The 20220-nt window shown below is 41.5% G+C and overlaps 1 protein-coding gene across 2 annotated transcripts in view; it reads right to left on the minus strand.

Moving 5' to 3' along the window:
- Window positions 1–8807, minus strand: part of TAFA2 (TAFA chemokine like family member 2) — a 326794-nt gene extending 317987 nt beyond the window's left edge. For both annotated transcript variants that reach the window (XR_012655887.1, XM_075066030.1), the window contains exon 1: window positions 7470–8807. The gene's annotated coding sequence lies outside the window, so the exon portion shown is untranslated. The remainder of the gene's footprint in view (window positions 1–7469) is intronic.
- Between the last annotated feature and the right edge of the window lie 11413 nt (window positions 8808–20220).

Consider the following 20220-nt stretch of genomic DNA (forward strand, 5'->3'; position numbering starts at 1 on the left):
GATCACTCCCTTTCCCCCCCAAAACCTTCCCCTCCCTGCGTAGCCTTGAGAGACTCCTTCACCAATTCCCTGGTGAGTCCAGATCCAATCCCTTGGATCTTAAAACAAGGGGGAAAAAAAAAAAATCAATCAGGGTGATTAAGGTGAAAAACAGGCTTGTAATTAAAGAAAAGAAGGTAAAAGAAAACCACTCTGGAGAGATTAGCATACCAGCTCCTCTCACAGACAACAGATTCAAAACACAGAGGATGTTCCCCTGGGCACAAATTTAGTTACACAAAAAAATATCCAAATACCCAATTTGATTCTACCTCTAATTGCATAAGACAGGTTACAAAGAAATAAACGAAAACCTATTTATTCCTTTCTAAAAGGTACTACTCTGATAAGAGGCTGGTTCCTTGATCTTTTTCACTCTGGCTGAAACTGAAACTCTAAACAAAGGGAAAACTTCCCTCCTTCCTTTTGAAACATCTTGTTCCCCCATTGATTGCTTGGTCAGGTGTTAGCTAGGCTAGGTGAACTTTTTAACCCTTTACAGGTAAAGGAGGAATTAACCCTTAACCATCTGTTTATGAATGTACCTCTGCCTTGATCACTAAGCAGCAAGAGTAGTCTGCATACATGTCCAGGCCCCAATTCAGCAAAGTATTTAAGTGCATGCCTAACTTTAAGAATGCAAGCAGTCCCACTGAAGTCAAAAGGGAACTATTCACTTGGAAAACACATTTTAAGTGCTTTGGGTGATAAGGCCTCAATCTTTGGCCTCTCTGTGGACATCAACAGCAAGCATGCCATTTTTTGTCTATTGCTTTTGTGTTTTTTATGATCTGGACATTAGATCAATAGGAACTGGACTGAGACCATCAGTTCATCTCACATAAGCCACCAGAAAACTTCCAAATGATATTCGCTTTCAGTAATTACTGGACCTGGTCCAAATTTCAGGTAGTGACCTAAATGGGAAAGGTCCTGAACACATTATCTATCCTCTGAGCCTTCAAGACACCATTCCCTTGTATTTTACACTATTAGATATAATGATACAATATCTTGCTATGAAGTATAGTCAAGCTTAGAACTCAAAGGGCCAAACTGAGATCTTAGGTTGCACAGAGGTACATTCCTAAAAAGCCTCAGCTGTGATGGTAACCACAGAACATAGTTTGAACAAACTACTCCTGGATCCCCCAAAACTTGCTGTTGTGAGACTGCATATTACTAAGACATAAATAAATGTACTATGTAGTTTTTATCACATATTAGACCATTGCTGTTCAGTTTTCCTAAGTCAATGAACACAGCATAGCTGTGATGCATTCTCCTTGCATTTTGGTAACAAAGACATTGCCATGCTGGATCAGACCATGATTTATCTAGATCAGTATTCTGTCTCCAACCGTGGCCACGACCAGCTGCTGCAGAAGAAGGTGCAAGAAACCCTGCAGAAGGTCGTTATGGGTTTACTTGCCCCAGGCAAAATTTCCTCCTAACCCCCTCTAAGTTAGACATTGGTTCATGCCTCAAAGCATGAATTACTCTCTCTTACAAAACATACATCTTAATACGTACTATTATAACTATGGAAATTCTTGCAGTTCATATAAACATCCAGTACTCTTTTCCTGTTGTGCATTTCGCTTGGTAATTTGCGGAGTTCAGCAATTTGCTATGGCCATCCCTGTCATTAGTGCAAATAGGTGGAGATTCTCATCACTAAGGCTACATTTTAGTCAAGGGTATTTTTAGTAAAAGTCATGGACAGGTCACAGGCAGTAGACAAAAATTCATGGCCCATGACCTGTCCATGACTTTTACTATATACCCTTGACTAAATCTTGGGGGTGACAGGGTGGCCCAGGGGGTGCCACATGGCCCAGGACCCATGCTGGTGCTGCGGGGGCAGGTGGCAGCACACAGCCCAGGACCTGCATTGAGGCTCAGGGGGAGGGGGGCTGCAGTTGGTGGGGCTGGCAGGCTCCCTACATGGCTCCACGCCTCCCCAGAAGCAGTGACATCCCCCTCCCTTAGCTCCTAGGCAGAGGTGTGGCCAGGCATTCCTGCACACTGCCTCCGCCCAAGTACCAGCTCCACAGCTCCCATTGGCCAGGAACCACAGCCAATGGGAGCTGCGGGGGTGGTGCCTGCAGGAGGAGACAGTGCACAGAGCTGCCTGGCCATACCTCTGCCTAGGAGCTGAGGGATGTTGCTGCGTCCAAGGAGCCTGCCCTGAGCCCTCACCCCCGCCTACACCTAGCCTACAGCCCTGAGCCCCCTCCCACACACAAACTCCTGCTGCTGCTGGGGAGCTAGGGGCAGAGGGGAGGTGCAGTGGCCCAAGACTGCCCCAGCAGCAACCAGTGCAGCTGGCTTAAGAGCTGCCCAAACTGCTCAGGTGGTTCCAGGCAAGCTGCACCAGCCTTTGCAGAAGTCATGGAGGTCCCAGAAAGTCACAAAATCCATGACGTCTGTGACAAACGCACAGACTTACTCATTGTCCACCTTTCCAAAAAGCTGTCAGTATTGTCACACATTGTAGTTCATAGTTTGTCCCTTCCTCGGCGTTGTTAAATAAGATTCTCATAAGACAGAAGACTATAAACAATGGCACAGTGGTGTTAACAGACTCATTTTCGTGATTCATATTATGAGGGTCAAAAACAACATGTCAACTGCAGCTACCAGAAACACTATTAACATAGTAGCCATTATGATGTTTGATAACCTTATAACAGGAGGTTAACTAACCCTCTTCCCAGCTCTCACACATGCATTTATATAGGTGACTGGTTCCATACTGCTTAAGATAAAAGATCTGTTCTTGCAACTGCTTACTCATGTGAGCAGTCTGCTAGCATGAATAAAGGTCTGCAGGATCAAGTCCATAGAAAACATTTGCCATAAACCGCATGAGAAATCTTACATTCATCACCAGCTACAGTTGCAAAGCATTCTGCAGAGAACTATTCTGATGTACCAGAAAAGAAGAAAAAGCTAAGAAAGCATGTTTGGCTACTTGCCTCCATTTTATCTAAGTGTACAGTGTCCCACCATAATTACTACTGTGAAGCATGATCACATTATTATTTTCTCTCTCCAAAGTGTTTTCTGAAATACATTTCAGGAAGGGAGCTATATAAAAATGAATTGAATTGTATATCTGTGGAAGTGAGAAAGCGTTGCTTTTATGGAAGAGTGCTTTCGGCTGACATGATTATTTTGTTGTTTTCCTTTGATAGACAACTGACTGTACATAGTGATAAAAAGATAACTGGAGATGGCCAGGTGCAGAATTAGAGCATAGAAATCCCAGCTTTACTGTGCTTTATCTAACACAAGGAAAATGGTTACAAGCCAAATGAATGATTGTTATTGGTGATGTCACCATTCACCATATTCCCAAGTAATTAAGGTTTCATTTGCAATGTGGCTACCAGCTGACATTATGTCTGCATATTGGATGTAGCTGGGTTTTGCAAACCTAACTTGGTGTTTTAAATACAAACAAATTTCTGTGATTTGCAAAACAAAATACTTGGGCCAGATACTCTGCTGGAGTAAACTGGCACAGTTCCATGGGCAGTCCTCTCTTTTTAAATGTTTGTAGTTTGTGTTCGAATATAGAGATTTATGCTTAAAATGTATTACATATAGGTTAGTTTAATGTTTAAACTCTCCAGAAATTGAACTCCATATTGTACAGTCAGTAAGCAACAACAACAAACAGGTCTCCTTACATCTCTACAAAGGAAACCAAAATTGAACTGTTTGCATTTACATTTGTTACCTAAAATATCCTCAGAAGTGCAAATTTAATGATGTTCTATATCTAGAGATAATGGGACAGATCCTCAATTGGTATAAATTGTCTTAGCTTCCAAGGGAGCTATGACAATTTACACCAGCTAACAAGCTGCCCCATTATTTGAAAATGCAAAGAATAGGGGTATGGTTTTTAATCCAGAAGAAGCTGATAACTATAACAAACAGGCCCTCAATCAGAGCACAACATTTATTTCCATTCTTTAAGAACCCTGTTTCAAAGGGAAAATGGAGTGGAGTACCTGTATTTTCAAATGAAATGCCATTTCCAGCAGAATTACACAATATTACAAAATCAATGGCGATGAGACAATGGACATGTCAGTACTGCCTTTCATTTAAGCATGATGACTAAATATAGATTGTAAATATGAGAACCAACATTAATTAATCGGTTTTCGCAGTCCTCAGTTTCTTTGCCCTTCACAGTGGCATGCAGTCAGTTTGCTTTAATTTATTTTCTTTGTTTTGATGATATTTGATTAAATAAATACACTGATGAATTGCATTTGTAAATGCCATCCATAGATCACAAGAAAAGAGTATGCTTGATGTTCGTATTATGGTGATCTTGGAAGGTTCCCCCCCCCTTCAACTTTTAGTATTTAGCAAGCACACACACAGCTGAATAAAGTTCCCAGTTCTTATCTGAATTTTCAATGAACAAGCAGCTGCAAAATATGACTTAATGAGGTACTTCTAATAAAATACAGCACAACTTAAAAGGGAGGCATACAACTGTTTGCCCATTGATAGAACTATCATTCAAAATAAAATTTCAAAACAATGGTCACATTTTATATATGAATAGTAAATTATTCAAAGTTTCCACAGTCACTGATGAGTGCATGAGATTGACAAATGTTTAGTATTTTACTATTACTCGTAGTCAAAGCTAACACATAATTAGTGCTACATAATCATCTTCTAATTGACTATTACGCTTTACATAGTTACTAGTAGGCAATAATACATTCCAGAAGAAAAATGGATTACACCATTAAATATTACATATAAATGTGGTGACACTCATATTTGAAAAATGCCTAGGTATTTTGTGCCTATCAGAAAGTACACCGACAGTTAGCAAAGAGCTCCTTTAGCAGAAGTCTCTTTCACTTAATAGATAAAAGGAAAACCTATGTATTCATTCTTGAAAACAGAGTCATTCTATCAGCTCCACTGATTAAATTATGAAAGTTGATGGCTACTAAATGCTGTTGTGCAATCTTAAAGCAGACAGGCCACCACATTGCTTGAACATAAATCTAAATGAGGCACAATGACTCTTCAGTCTGCAATTTGCCATTGTAGCTGAATCTCTCTAGTATTATCTGTCTACATACTCATTACAATTCTCAACTCCACTAATTCTGCTTATGATCCCCCCTAGCAATATCAACTGCATGACTTTATCCCTAGGTGTAAAGTGAAATACTTTGGTGCTGTTGAAAAGACGTGCAAAAACATTACACTATATGTCAAATACATGACAAGGTGCTAGATTAGCCCTCATTCGCTGATTAAAACAGTATGACAGGAATCAAGATTTTATTTCAAAATCACCTAACAACTAGACAGCATATCTAAATTCATTCTTTCAAAAGCCTCCTGCTCAGATAATATATGGTACTCAGTATAAATATGCTGTGAATAGCAAGACTGATCTAATACAAAATGAGTGATCATTGTAGTTGCCTCTTCACTAAAATAGTTTACATTTACAGTAAGAACAGTATTGTAGCTTGGGAAATCAGGGCAGTAATAAACTGAAAAAAAAATTGATGCTCAGGTGAACATCACCAATACAATATCAAAGCTGTGTAAGTAATATCTAAAACTGAGTTTTAACTGAATTACTTTACCACTGTTACGTGAACAATTATGAAATTATTAAGATTAGATACATAGGTATATTCACAGTGTAAAGTGACTAGAATGTTACTATGACATAACAAGTATAATAAATAAATCCTTTGTGCCCCTTTTAAAAATTCTCTTAGAAGTAGTTCATGTTTCTCAAGTTTACCTAAGCCATATTTCCAGGTGGGATAAGACTATTTAGTTTGTTTAGGTTTTTATGTTATGCTCCATAAAGGAATCTTACAAGCAAATTAAAAATAGTAATGTATCACCTAATAAAGTAGCTTTAAAATGTTAAATTGGTACTAGTCTGAATGTTAATGTCTAAAAGCAGGTGGTAAGAAAGAGCAACCAGATAACAATCATCATATAGTCAATAGTCATTTAAATTTATACAATGCTGTCAGAAGACTCTAACACCCTGGATGTTTTATGGGGCTGCATTTGTTTATTATTTAAATTAATAGTTCTTCAGGAGTCAAAGCAAGATTTCTTAATTACAAAGACAAAATTTATTATTGTGGAGAGTTATATGTTTGTTTTTAAAAACAAATTAATACTCACCAAGCAAAGAGTGAAAAGACCATTGTAACTACACATATATAGTAATTCAAAGTTCTTCAGGTAGTTGTTTAACCTCCTGGTAAGGAGGAGGACTAAAAGAGAAAAGCATGGCAACTCTGCTCCTAGCAGGGCACTGAAAGATGCTGCTCTTTGTGCTTTGCATATACAGCCTGGGCATCTAATCCCACAGCTTGCTTTACAGGAGATAAAGTTTTTTTTTAAATATCTGCTTTGTCTTGCACAAGTACAATGAGGTGGAGGGGCTGGGAGGGGAAACTCTTCCCACTATGAAATAGAATACAGACAAAAAGCTCTTGAGCCCTTAAACTAGTTTATTGAAATGGGAAGAAACGAGCAAAACATATGGGCAAGAAATGAGCCAGGTTAGATACCACGATTTGGGGAACGTTTACAAAGAAAGAACTGAAGTCATAAACCATGCGTTATATAGACCATTTTTAAACTATTCCTCAAACGATTCATTCTTTAACCGCTCCCTTCAGCCATCCAATAGAGTGATCTGTCTCCAAACAAAATAAATCTCCCAATAGATGGGGTTCTGGAAGTTATCAGCCGTGTTCGTTATGAAAATAGTTACCTAGAGAACCCGGTATCTTACTAAAACGTCCACCCTTTTGCAGAAATGTGGAGGATTAAATAATCAAAAATGGACAGAATGTGGATTATTCAAAGTGACCTGACACATCTCATTGATCCATATTAGTGCACCGCTCGGCGATTTATCAGGAGTCCAGTAAGTTTACAAACCAGAACTGAACTGGAAAGTGGAGTGAAATTAAAAACAGTTCTTTAATCAAAACAGGCTTTTCTTGAACTTTTCTGTACGGTGAGGAGGGCTTGGAATAATTGACTCACTTAAATACCCTTCCTCACCCCACATTTATTCACTAGAACTTCTCCCCTCTACCTCTTTCCTCGCCCAGCTCTGATCGGATGTTAGAGCGACTGACTGGATACTTCAGGCATCTCTCTTCACCAAGGGTCCAGACAAGACAAAACGTGAAGGGCCAGGAGCTCGCCACGATTTAGCTGGGGAGTGGGGGGGGGGAGAAATCTCCCTTTACACTCACCCGAAACCCGCACAACAACAAAACTGTTGGGTGGGTAGGGGCTGGCTAGGGAGCCTGAGAGCCGGGAGCAGGAGCTACAGCTGCCTGAGCCCTGTCACATCTGGAGAGAGCTGGCACCTTCTCACCTACCTGCAGCCCCGCTTCCTTTTGGAAACGCCTAGCGATCCTCCTTCAGGTTCCGGGGGGAAACTCCAGCCTTATAGCCCTTGCATCGCTTACAAAATCCCAATCCTTCTCCGGCATCCACTGGCATGGATTTGTTCGAGGCGAGGCGGTGTATTAAATTTTCTGTTTGAGGGTTCCCCCCACTCCTCTCGGATTGTATCTTGAAATAAAATAGGGATCCGGCAAGCAGGTGCGGGGGGGCGCTTTGGAGGGGGGAATGTTTCTTGTGCACAATCTAAAAGGGTTGTTTATAAAAGAGAGATGTAAGTTTTATATGCTAAAAAAGGACAGCGCAGCTCTCACCCCTTTGCTAGATCAGCGAAGGTCCCGATTCAGCCTTGCAAGAAGAGAAGGAAGAAAAATTAACCGCGTCCTGCAGCAGTCCCCCTGTGTTATTCCACCTCTGATTGGTCTGCTTTTAATACACAGCAAGACTTTGCCCCCTCTCGCCTCGCTCCTTCTCCCTCTTGGGAAAGGTAATTGGAGAGTAAGAGATTCACCTGCAGGGAAAAAATCAGCCCTCACGTACTTCTCCAGATTGCTGGCTGTGATGGGATTGTTCTAGGCAAGCTGAGGCAGCTGGTGAGGCTTTAAATAAATTCAAGCCAGGCGCATCCTGATGAGACGGGAGATGGTCCTTGCCTCCTCAGTGTTTCTCTTCCCACTACTGCCCCAGCTCCTCGATCCTTCTTGCAGTCCCTGATGTGTCCGAGCTGCGAACTAAAGTCCGGTTAATAGATAATGTGGCGGTACTGCTGCAGCTGTATTGTCGGTAGCCCTTCCAGGAGTCCTACCGTCAGAGTTTCGGAGAGACTAACTAGCCCCATGCACATCGTGGGCTGAATTGTATGTCTGCCTTAGATCTTCTCTCTCTTCTCCAGCACCCGCACACAGTCGCCACCCAGGAGAAAAGGGTGCGGGTCCAAGCACCAAGCAGGTGTGTCGTTTCTTTCCTTTCCGAAGACAGGGGAAAGCAGCCAGGTTAACACAAATAAATAGAGACACAAATGAGTAGAGGAAACGAAAAATCCACTCGGACCCAGTTTTGCAACTCCCTAGAACGTCAAGCGCGAGGGGGGGAAATGAGCATGGAGTTGGTTTCCCCTTTAAAACCAATCTCTTGAGGGAGATTTCCCCTCCTTTCTTTATTGTGACCAATTCATGAATGAATGAAATCCCTTCAGACCGGAAGAGAGCCCATTCATAGCCAGGAAAACCTGGGGCTCCTGGGTGAGCTTTGGAGTAAAATGGTATTGAATAGGATCGGGCTGGGCAGCTTCTCCCGCCCCCCAGCAGCCACTGAAGAAGCAACTGTATTGCTGCTGCGAGGAAAAAGCAACGTGCCGGGTGGCTGCAGCGGAAAGAGGGACAGAGCCAATCCAAAGCCAAAAGCTGGCCTGTGTCTCCCTCCAGAGGAAGAAGAGATTCAGGCACATATACTGAATACAGCAACTCCGATTTGAAATCTACGCAAGGAGGGATCTTTGATCCCGATGACACCACAACATTGGGCGCCTGGGAATAGCTTTTGAATGGACATTCCAAGAGGTCATTTAGTAACGTTACAACCAACTCCAGTTTACTGCGTGTGGCACTTATCTATGGGACCACAGTCTTACTTTTATTCTTACCTTATTTTGCTTTGTGGCCTTAGCAACGCAATGATCCCTTACTTGCTGCATTTTTTTTTATTATTATTTTTCTTTTTTTGCCGTTGGTGATTTGATCCTTTAGCCCAAGGATCTTGGTTCACATAATTCAAAACATGCTCTTGGGAAAGGCTTTTGAAAACATGAGGCCACTCTTAGACACCCCTGCCTCCCTTCCTGTGTGTTATTCTGCTTGTTATTGGCCTTTTATGCATTTCATCTTCTCACCCCTCTTTTTTATCAACTCTGAACACAGGCACATTTAGGAGGATATTCTTAATACTGCTTTCTTTGCTTTGGAATGGGTTTATTCTTGTATAGCACATGCTGTGTATACAAATGAAATTATTATGAGACAAACTTGCCACATTTTGTTGAGTAGCACCTGCACCTCACCCCCAGTAAAGGTGGCAGAATCTGGTCCTATGTCATTACTTTTGCTTAATAGAGGAGAGGTAGTTTAAGGCACATATTCTTTATGCTTTCCCTCTCCAGTTAACAAAGAGCTCTCCAACATGATAGAGATATTAATAAACTAGACAATACAATTAGATGTGTGGGTGTCTATTTTACTGGTTGCAAAAGGTTTTACATAAATGTCAATCAGTGCAGAATTAAGCGTCCATGATCTATTTCATCATTCAATTATTGACAGGTTTAAAAAAATCACCCATACAAGTAATAAGATTAAAGTGTCCAAGAACAACTTCTGCAAGTCCCTTTACTGACACTAAACCCTGTATGATGGTAGTCGGTGAACTGTATGGGAAAGAAAGTGAAACAGAGAAAAACAGCAGAGCAGATTTTTTTAATCCACATTAGTAGAACATTGGTGACTTTTTCAAATAATACAGAGGCATAAAAATCAATAGAGTAAAAAAAAAAAAAGAATGCAGATAGCTTCATGATGACTGCTTCACCCTCACTAGTTCAGCACTGCAGGGGAGTAAGAAATAGGCTGGCCTGGAAAGTGAAAGTAAAAAAGTATGCTTGTTTGTGTAACAATTCTAGCAAAAACAGACACTCCTGTGCTGTGTGAGGGCTCTGGAGGCATTAAAGGATTGTTGGATTTTAAAACAGTGTGGTTTTACTTCATTAATTTGAATATATCTGATGCCACAAAAAGATAATTGAACTAGTGAGCAAATGTGCTGCTACATTCCAAACAAGCTAAAAGTAGTGCAGAAGCAGCACTGAAAATGTTACTAGCAAGGAATTAAAATAACCAAGATGTGGTTACAAGGGCATGTCTCAGTTCTTATACTGTATCTATCGTTATACAATCTGAATGCCTCAAATGTGGGGTTGCAAGACCATGAAATGAAATAGGCCCCAATCATGATTAGTCTCCAGTTGCTGTAGGAACTGTGGAGACACATAGGAAGACAGGGTCCCTTCCCTGAAGTGGTTATAGCACAATCTGACTGAAGACAAACTACAGCTACAAACAATAGAGGAGAAGGGAGGATGAGAATAAACTTCCCCGTATCTGGGGTTCTTTCATACAGTAATAAAAGAAAGAAAAATATTTAAATAAAAATACAACAGTGTAATTTAAAAAAAAAAGGAAACAAAAGTTGGCAGGGGTACTCAGAGCGAGGGCAGTATCTGAAACTAATTTAACTCTTTTTTTTTTTAAGTTGAAGTGTCCCTCTAAAGAGCATGGCATGGGAGGGATACAAATAAGATAAGTCTTCTCAAAATGTGGTAGTAGCACAACCATGAACATGCTCAGTCTCTTCCTTGCTCAAGCCTAGTTGCTAAACAGAATGAAAGGGAAAACTGCCCCTTATTTGGTCCTGGTAGACTTAATTAAATTTTGCCTCTTAAAATTTGATGAGCCTATTAACAAGGGTGCTAGAACCATTTTTATAGTGGGGGTGCTGACAGCCACTGAATCAAACTGTAAACCTTGTATATAATGGAAACAACTTTACTTGGGGGGTACAGCAGCACCCCCAGCACTCCTAGTTCCACCACCTATGCAATAGTTTTGCACCAAATAAGGTGCTGATCCTGCAAGTTGTTCCAGGCAGACAGACCCCTCCTCTGCCCACACAAAGCCCCCCGACTTCAGAGCATCTCTACATGAACATGTAGGTCCAGACATACGGAACCATTTGGGAGACAGGGACCTCAGTTTTGCACTCTGTGCACATATGCCTGTGCCATGACCAAGGTGAAAATTAAAATTGTCCAAATCCGATCCAAAAGTGTTGAAATAGTCTGTACATTGTATATTAACTTGTTCACCTGTAAAGAGGGCTTATGACATACTACATTAATCCTGATGTCATGCGATTATAAAGATTAGGATTATATGCTTGAGTTTTCAGTGTCCCTCACAAAGTGTCCCTCACAAAGAGAAACAATTGAGCTTCAAATGTCAAAATATGCTGGGACACATAGCAGTATACCCAGCCCCAGGAGGATCAACCAGGTGCTATAGGCTCCTATAACACTCTCTTCCCTTCAGCTTGCATAAAGGGAGTGTGGGTCCTAAATTGCACCAATCCTCAGTTGCTGTTTCATTGCTATAATTTATGACTGGGAATCCATTCTACATGCAGCACCCCTAGCATTAAGAAAGTACAAAAGTGAGCTTTATGATGATGCCTGTACACGCACCCACATAATTCTGCCATGTGCTGCTCAGTTATAGCCAAGAGTCTGGTCCACTAGGTTTATGGCTCACTAAAAGCCTTCGGACAATCCAAATTCTTGCTCAGTAACATGTTACTAATCAATACAACGGGTCATTAAAAACTGAAGAAAAGTGAAAAGGCAAGGGAGCAAAGTTTTTCTGGAGCTCTTTAACAAATCTCTCATAGGAAATTATTAAAATCACAATGGTTATTGGATTCTAAAGGAAATACAATTTTTAATTAGAATAGTAGAATCCAGTGCTGACTAGAGAGGGGGAAAGGGAAATAATTATGCTGGGACTCTGAGCTCAGGGCCCCCCTCCTCCAAAAAAGTCTGTAACATCTGTGTAAATAAACTGAAATGGGAGGGGCTAGGCCCCTGGTGAACATGATATACCGGGCTCCCAAATTTCTCTCGATGGGCCTGGTGGAATCGTCACTGATTTTTCCAAAACTTCCACATGACACTGAAAAGAAATAACAGAATCAACAGTGCTTCTGTTATATAACATGCAGTTCAAAGAACTGTTATGTGCTTTTCTTCTCTTTTCTTTTCTTCCATTTCCAACCACTGATCTTAAAGCATTCAAGCCCCTGAAGTGACATGGATCACAAAGTACAATGGCAACACACACAGGTGTTGAAGCTGAAGAAAGGACACCGTCCAGGACTGAGGTCTGGTCTACACTAAAAAGTGTGAAAAAACACAGCCCTGACTGATGTAGTTATGCTTACACAACCCCCAGTGTAAATACTGCTATGTTGCTAGAAGAGGGCATTCATTCATTTGGGGAGGTGGTGTCCCTACACTGACAGAAAAACCCATTCTGCTGGTGTAGGCTGCATCAACACCATGGAGTTATGCTAATATAGTCTCAATAGTATAGACATACCCTAAAAAAGAGGATACCCAAGTCATCTGCATCTATTTGTCAAGGAGACAATATTGTTGATATTGTTTTCACAGAAGTTAAACTGTTTCACTTAAGTTTGGTAAGAAATAGGAACACTGATAATTCTTTAATTCAAAATATCAAAAATCCTATATTTTGAAAATGTTACAGCTCAGAAAGCAGCAGGAAATTACAAAATTATTGCGCAAGCTTCCCTCTTGTGGTACATTAAGGTACAATCCTTAATTATGTGAATACATATTATGTCTCAAATGCCATATCGTTTTTTCCACACCCACAACCTTATATATGTGTGGGGCTGGAAGAATTAGATGTTTATCAGTAAGTGCCAGTAAAGATTAATTTCATTGTACACACACAAACCAACGAAAAAACCATTTCCATTGATGATAATCAAAATATGCAGATAGGCATCATAAGAAAAATGCTACATAAATCAAACTCTAATGAGTTCTGAAGTGATATTTACTTTGTACATTTTGACATGTGATGATAACAATTTGTATTTTAATGGTTATAATCTATAACCCTTTTATCTCAATGTGTATTGTCATTAAATAATTTTCTGACCTTCCCTATCGTCTGACCTCCCCATAATTTCCCATAACTGTGAAAATTTAAATTGATAATAATAAAAAATGCTTAAAAATAAATATTGATACTGTGATACTCTGTACCTCAACGTAGCACCCTACAACCCCCATATTCACTGCTGTCTTATAATTATAATGTGTTTTGTACAAAGTATACCTTGTGAGGTATCAATTTAAAAGTCTTGATCCGATGAACATTAATATCCTGTTGGATTGTGTGTGTTATCATTATATGTGAAGTGACGTAGTATTGCTGTTGTATTACTGAAATATGTTGTAAGGTTGAAACACCCACAACCAGCTTTCAGTTACAACAAAGGAGCATCCATCAATAGCCAGACAGGATTAATGGCTCATCAACACCCAAACCAGTATCCCAGAGACTTCTCAGTGAAGGCACGTGTGCCATGGGGACAGACTAACACACATCACAGCAAAGATCTTCAAGAGAGGTAGTGACATCATCACTTGGCCTCTCTCCCTCCCCCATCTCAACACCTGGAGGGCATCTGGAAGACAAAGACTTTGAACTGGGGAGTTTGGTCCCAGGCTGGAAAAGGGTCCAGTCTGTGCGTTGAGAACTGTAACCTACTTGTACCATCTGTCAAGGCTGAATCCCCATTCCGTCACTCCGTGTGCAGAAGTGGGGCCTGCAAGGACTTTAAAAATTAATGCTTGTTACTCCAGGCTTGTATTAAACTCCCAAGGTTACAGCTTTTCTCTGACCTTGCTTGGTAAACGCTGCCACCACCAAATTAAAAAAACACCACAAAACCCTCTGAACCCAGAAAGGAGCACTTGGGAATTCCTCCCTGTGGGGTACCCTTAAGCCCTTTCATCCCCTCCAGGGAAGAGCTGAGAAAGAAAACAAAGGAAATTAGCTGTGGCTACCAGCTAATCAAACAACATGCGCAAACCTCTTAAGACACCAAAAATCCAATCCTGTTCTTAAAAAAGGTAAATTTTATTAAAAACAAAAAGAAAGAAAATACATCTGGAACTTAGGCTTTTGCTAGATTTTAAAAGAGCAATTCCAAAATCAAGCACCCAAAATAGCTTTCTTGGGGGTTCAGCTCAAAGATTACAAGCAAATAAAGAGGCTTGGAACCAGGGTGAACGGACTTCCCCCCATCAGATCCCTGCTCCCCTAAGTTCCCTATGTGGCAGCCGCCCAGCAAGCTACCAATTGCCTGCAGTTCAGCTGTCTCTCCCCCCCACTGCCATGTGCTGTTCCTGCCCTCTGCCTTGGAGCTGCTCCCCGAGACTCCTGCTTGCTGTGCAGGGGGGAGGAGAGGAAGAGGGGGGCTGTTAGGGTGTCCCCCTCCCCCCTGCTCCTGCACCCCACTTACCCCATCTTTCACAGAGCAGGGGGGAAACACAACAGGGCTCAGGATGGAGGGAGCTTGCTGGTCTCAGCAAGCTGATCTAATTAACAAGGCAGTGTGCTTAAGAGTAGGGGGGAAATGCTCATCTCTCTCGCTCACACACACGGTGTGTGTCTCTGTCTCTGTCTGCCATGCTGTCTCCCCTCCCTCCATTCCTGCTGACTTGTAGAGTGTGAGAGTTATCCCTTGAGGGCTCATCCAATTGATAGTTCATCATTTAGTAGTAAGGCATTCCCTGGGAAATATCCCACCCTCTGACTCCTCCACCTCAACCAAGCTTCACAATCATCATCACTGTGTACCAGTATTAAACTGTTTGTTTAAAACTTATTTTCTGTGTATGTGTGTGTGTATATAATATATATATAGTTTTTTGTCCAGGGAAAAATTTTTTCCTGGAATCTAACCCCCTCATTTACATTAATTCTTATGGGAAAATTAGATTTGCTTACTATCGTTTCACTTAAACTCGCATTTTTCCGGAACATAACTACAACGTTAAGTGAGGAGTTACTGCACTTACCACCTTTGGGTTGTTAAAGGTAGTTTTATATCTGGTTCAAACTTTACACAGTATTCCTGCTGCCCCGTCTCTTCAGCCTAGAGAGCAACAAAGAGAAAGTTTCTTTCTCAATTTAAAAAATTTCTACCTTCCCATTGGCTTTTTTGGTCAGGTGCCCACTTTTTTTTCTTTACCTGGGCCACTTTTTAACCCTTTACAGGTAAAGCAAGTAAAGAATAGCTACCAAGAGGGATTTTATAGCTTACTGGCTGGCTGGGTGTCTATCAAAGGGAGCTATCCCCGCTTATTTATCACACCATCTATCAGGGTTAGAAAAGCTTTTTGATTTAACTCTTGCTTAGACTAAAAGTTTAGGATTTAGATTACGTGTTTCCATTTTTATTTCGTAAGGTAACTATCTCTGGTATCCCTTTATACCTATCCCTTATAATCATTTAAAATCTATCTTTTTGCACTTAATAACTTTATTTTAATATTTATCCTTAGCAGTGAGTTTATCTAAAGTACTTGGGAAATGTCAACTCGGGTTACAAAGGCTAGTGCATGTCCACTTTCCTATAAGAAATGGCAAATTAAGTAATGAACTTACACTGGTCAGGCTTCTGACCAGTGCAAGATGGTATTGTTCTGGGGTGTAGGCTGGGAAGCTGGAGGGAATTGGCTGGAGCCTCTCTATTGTTGGTTCATGAATAACTAAGAGATCATTCATGTAACTCAGTTGGATGTGTCTCTGCCAGTGGATGTCTGTGAAAGTACAGTGCCAATCTGAGGTTTGTAGCTTGACATCAGCATCACAGTGTGAGAGGCAGCCCTGGTTGCTGGATTTGGAGGACATCAGCAGCTCCACAGTCCAGGTTGCACCCTGGGAACCCCATCACAGATATTATCCATCTAAATTATGAAAGAATACAAATCAAAGTCTTCCAAGCCTGGATATGTGCGTGGTTAACCCACGCAGGCCCTAAGTGGGTTAATGTGTCCTGAGAGGCCAATCAACAGACCAGGCAGCAGCTGGAGGGAGAACCAGGCTTAAGTGATTGTGAAGCCGAGCAGAGCAGACTGATTAATATAGTGAGAGGAAGTTTGCAGTAGAAGGGGGTGTAGTGAAAGAGTCTGTGGTGACTCTTTGGGAATAGAGTGGTAGCTAGGAGGAAACCTAGTGGGAAAGTAAGCCCTTATATCCTTGCCTAGCTAGAGAAGGGTGGCAAGTACTCAGGGGAAGTGTAGAGCAGCCATTGGTAGTAGAACAGGTTTCAGTGGTAAGCTCTCATAAAAGGACAGTATTTAGATATTGGTTTGAATTTCTGTTAGGAGATTCCAAGGGGAGGGCTCTGAGAGTCCCAACCTGAGAGAAAGAAAATCTAAAGAGGTTCCCAGGGACAAGGCCTGTGAAAGACTGCAGTAGGTGGAAGCCTAGGTAAGCAACAGCAAGGAGTTGGACTCTGCCGACCTTAGCTGCTGGTTTGAAGGTCCTTGGGCTGTAACCATTTTTAGTGAGTGAGCCCAGATTCCTCTACCAGCCCCTGTTACGATGGTATAAGGCCACGAAAGGGGACAAGGACAATGGAGAGCCCTGAGAAAGGCACATGAGGACCATAAGGCCCAGAGTTGAGGCTGTAGACCAGATATAAGGATACTGACCTTTTATTTTGTTGGACTTTTACTCAGGAAGGAGTGGACTAAATCATGACCTAGCTGGAGGGCTGAGCTATGAGAGAAAAACCACCACAGTGACAGTTAGCAGAAAGCCCCAGATTGGGAGAGAGCTGCCATCCCCAGCCACAAGGAGGTGCTCTAGCAGTGAGTGAATCCCTTCAGTGGGACACCTTAATTTTTTTTCATTCCTGTACATTTGTTTCATGGTTGTAATAGTCCACTATTTCCTTGTCAGAGTTCAATATAAACTTCTCTTCCCTCCTTGAGCTTTTAATGATACCAGGTATTGAGTGGCTATATTTTACTAAGTATAAAATTCAGTTGTATAGTGGCCTGTAGTGAACACTGGCTGCAATGAACCAGTGCCTGAGCCATTCATGGGATGAGTTAGCTAGTTACTAGGCTGAAAAATTAAGTGGTCTATATGCACCAGAAACTTTCTAATATCATGCCACATACCATAGATTAAGTAATAAAGAACCATTTACTGTGTAATTTATAAACCAATGACTTTAATAGACTATCTAGCATACATAGAATAGTACAACATACTATGTGAGTGTCGAAGGTAGAAAAAAACTGCATGATATATTGTATGATCTGAGCAGTACATGATACGGTGTTATAGTCAAAAGCAATCAGACTGGCTTTTTTTTCAGAAACCTGACACAGCTCTTTATGAGCATTACTGAAAGTTTAATTTGATAAGTTTTCTATGCCACTGCCATCTTCTCTGCTATTTTTATCATAATTTGTACCTGGTATTACTTGCTGATGGATTTTAATTGGATGTTACTAGTGTGTTGCATTGGTACTGCTGAAAAATAGATTACAATGTATTAAATTAAGGCACAGAAACCATACGTCACTTGTAGTGGCAAAAGCCCCTATAACAGATTTATTGAACATCACACAAATGTACTTACATTCTGCATATTCTAGGCAAGAGGAGACATGAGAAATGGATAAGCAAGAGAGGAGAAAGCAACAGTAAAAGTCAAGAAGCAACCCAGCTATGGAAACTTTTGGCATTGACAAGTATAAAGAAGAAACAACAAACAGGGTGCATAAGCCCCAGAAGATAGTTCTTGATGCTAAGAAGTGTGAAACTACTGCCCCCACCCCCATGCTTATGTAGTGAGTGAATTTCAATAACAACATCTCATCCCCATTAGTTTAGACTTTAGATTTCAGGTGATACCGGGGTGGCCTGTGAAACACAGGAAGAACATAGCTGTGGTCCTCATTCCTCAGCTTGATTTTGAGGAGCTCAAGATGTCCATGCATAAAAAAGGGGAAAGAGAAAATTGATCTTAAGTTCCCAGCCCTTTTTCTTGCAAAGTTTATCTTTAAAAATGAAATAGGCCAATTCCTGAGTTTAAATAGCGACAGAGAATCCTGTGGCACCTTATAGACTAACAGAAGTATTGGAGGATAAGCTTTTGTGAGTGAATACCCACTTCGTCAGATGCATGTGGTGGAAATTTCCAGAGGCAGGTATAAATACATTAGTCTATAAGGTGTCCCAGGACTCTTTGTCACTTTTTACAGATCCAGACTAACATGGCTACCTCTCTGATAGTTGACACCATGCAAGGCACTCATTTAGTTGTATGCAGTGGAAATCCATCAACCTCATGAAGAAACTTGCACAAGTACAGACAGATATGCATATTTATACCTGCCTCTGGAAATTTCCACCACATGAGTCTGACGAAATGGGTATTCACCCATGAAAGCTTATGCTCCAATACGTCTGCTAGTCTATAAGGTGCCACAGGACTCTGTCACTTTTTACAGATCCAGACTAACACAGCTACCTCTCTGATACTTGAGTTTAAATACTATACTATCATTTTTTAAATCAGTAAAGTGAAGCTGAATCCAGGTCAAGCTGAACAAATGGAATTGTATTAAACCCCGGGCACTGCTTTGTCCATGGCACTGAGTTGCTTCGACCTAACGCCTCATGTTGCTGGTTTTCTTGGTGAGTTCCTAATAACAGTTGCTTCAGGAAACATTGGCCCTCTGACTCCAGTTCTGCTGATCATGATACATCTTCCCTATTTTACAAACATTTAAATGTTAAAAACATATAATTAATGCTCAGATTCCTACGCAATGTCCCTATGGCCAGAGGTTGCTAGTGCATAGCCAAGGGTATGTCTACTCTATGGGATTATTCCGATTTTATAGAAATCGATTTTTGGAAACAGATTGTATAAAGTTGAGTGCACGCGGTCACACTAAGCACATTAATTCAGCAGTGTGCGTCCATGTACCGAGGCTAGCGTTGATTTCTGAAGTGTTGCACTGTGGGTAGCTACCCCATAGCTATCCCATAGTTCCCGCAGTCTCCCCCGCTCATTGGAATTCTGGGTTGAGATCCCAATGCATGATGGGGCAAAAACAGTGTTGTGCATGATTCTGGGTAAATGTCGTCAGTCAATCCTCCCTCCGTGAAAGCAACGGCAGACAATCATTTTGCGCCCTTTTCCCTGGATGCCCGGGCAGATGCCGTAGCATGGCCACTGTCACCGTATGTCTACTGGATGCTGCTGATGGATGCCAGGAGCACTCATGGGACAACGATGACAGATACCAGTCCTACTGTACAGTCTGCCATCCACAAGGCAAGGGAAGGGAAGGGGATGCTGCTTAGTAGCACTGCAGCACAGTGTCTGCCAGCAGCATCCAGTAGACATACGGTGACATTGAAAAAAGGCGAGAAACAATTTTTTTCCCTTTGCTTTCACGGGGACGGAGGAGAGGTGGGCTGATGATATATACCCTGAACCATCCGCGACAATGTTTTTGACCCTTCAGGCTTTGAGAGCTCAGCCAAGAATTCAAATGGTTTTCAGAGAGTGCGGGAACTATAGGATAGCTACAGTCGTCAGTCATCCCTCCCTCTGTGAGTGTCCATTTGATTCTTTGGCTTTTTGTTACGCTTGTCTCAGCTCCTTAAGTTTCATGCAGCACTGTGTTGAGTCCCTGTTGTGGCCTCTGTCCATCATAGCCTTGGAGATTTTTTCAAATGTTTTGGTATTTTGTCTTTTGGAACAGAGTTCTGATAGAACAGATTCATCTCCCCATACAGAGATCAGATTCAGTATCTCCCACAACGTCAATGCTGGAGCTCTTTTTGATTCTGGGACTGCATGGTCACCTGTGGCTGAATCAGCACTCCACTCTGGGCAAAAAAAAAGAAAATTCAAAAGTTACGGGGCTTTTCCTGTCTTACCTGGCCAGTTGCATCAAGTTCAGATTGCGTCCAGAGCGTCACAATGGTGCACTGTGGATAACTCCGGAAGCCCAATACCATCGAATTGCAGCCACACTAACCCTAA

This window comes from Chelonoidis abingdonii, chromosome 1 (genome assembly GCF_003597395.2).
Source record: "Chelonoidis abingdonii isolate Lonesome George chromosome 1, CheloAbing_2.0, whole genome shotgun sequence".
NCBI lineage: Eukaryota > Metazoa > Chordata > Testudines > Testudinidae > Chelonoidis > Chelonoidis abingdonii.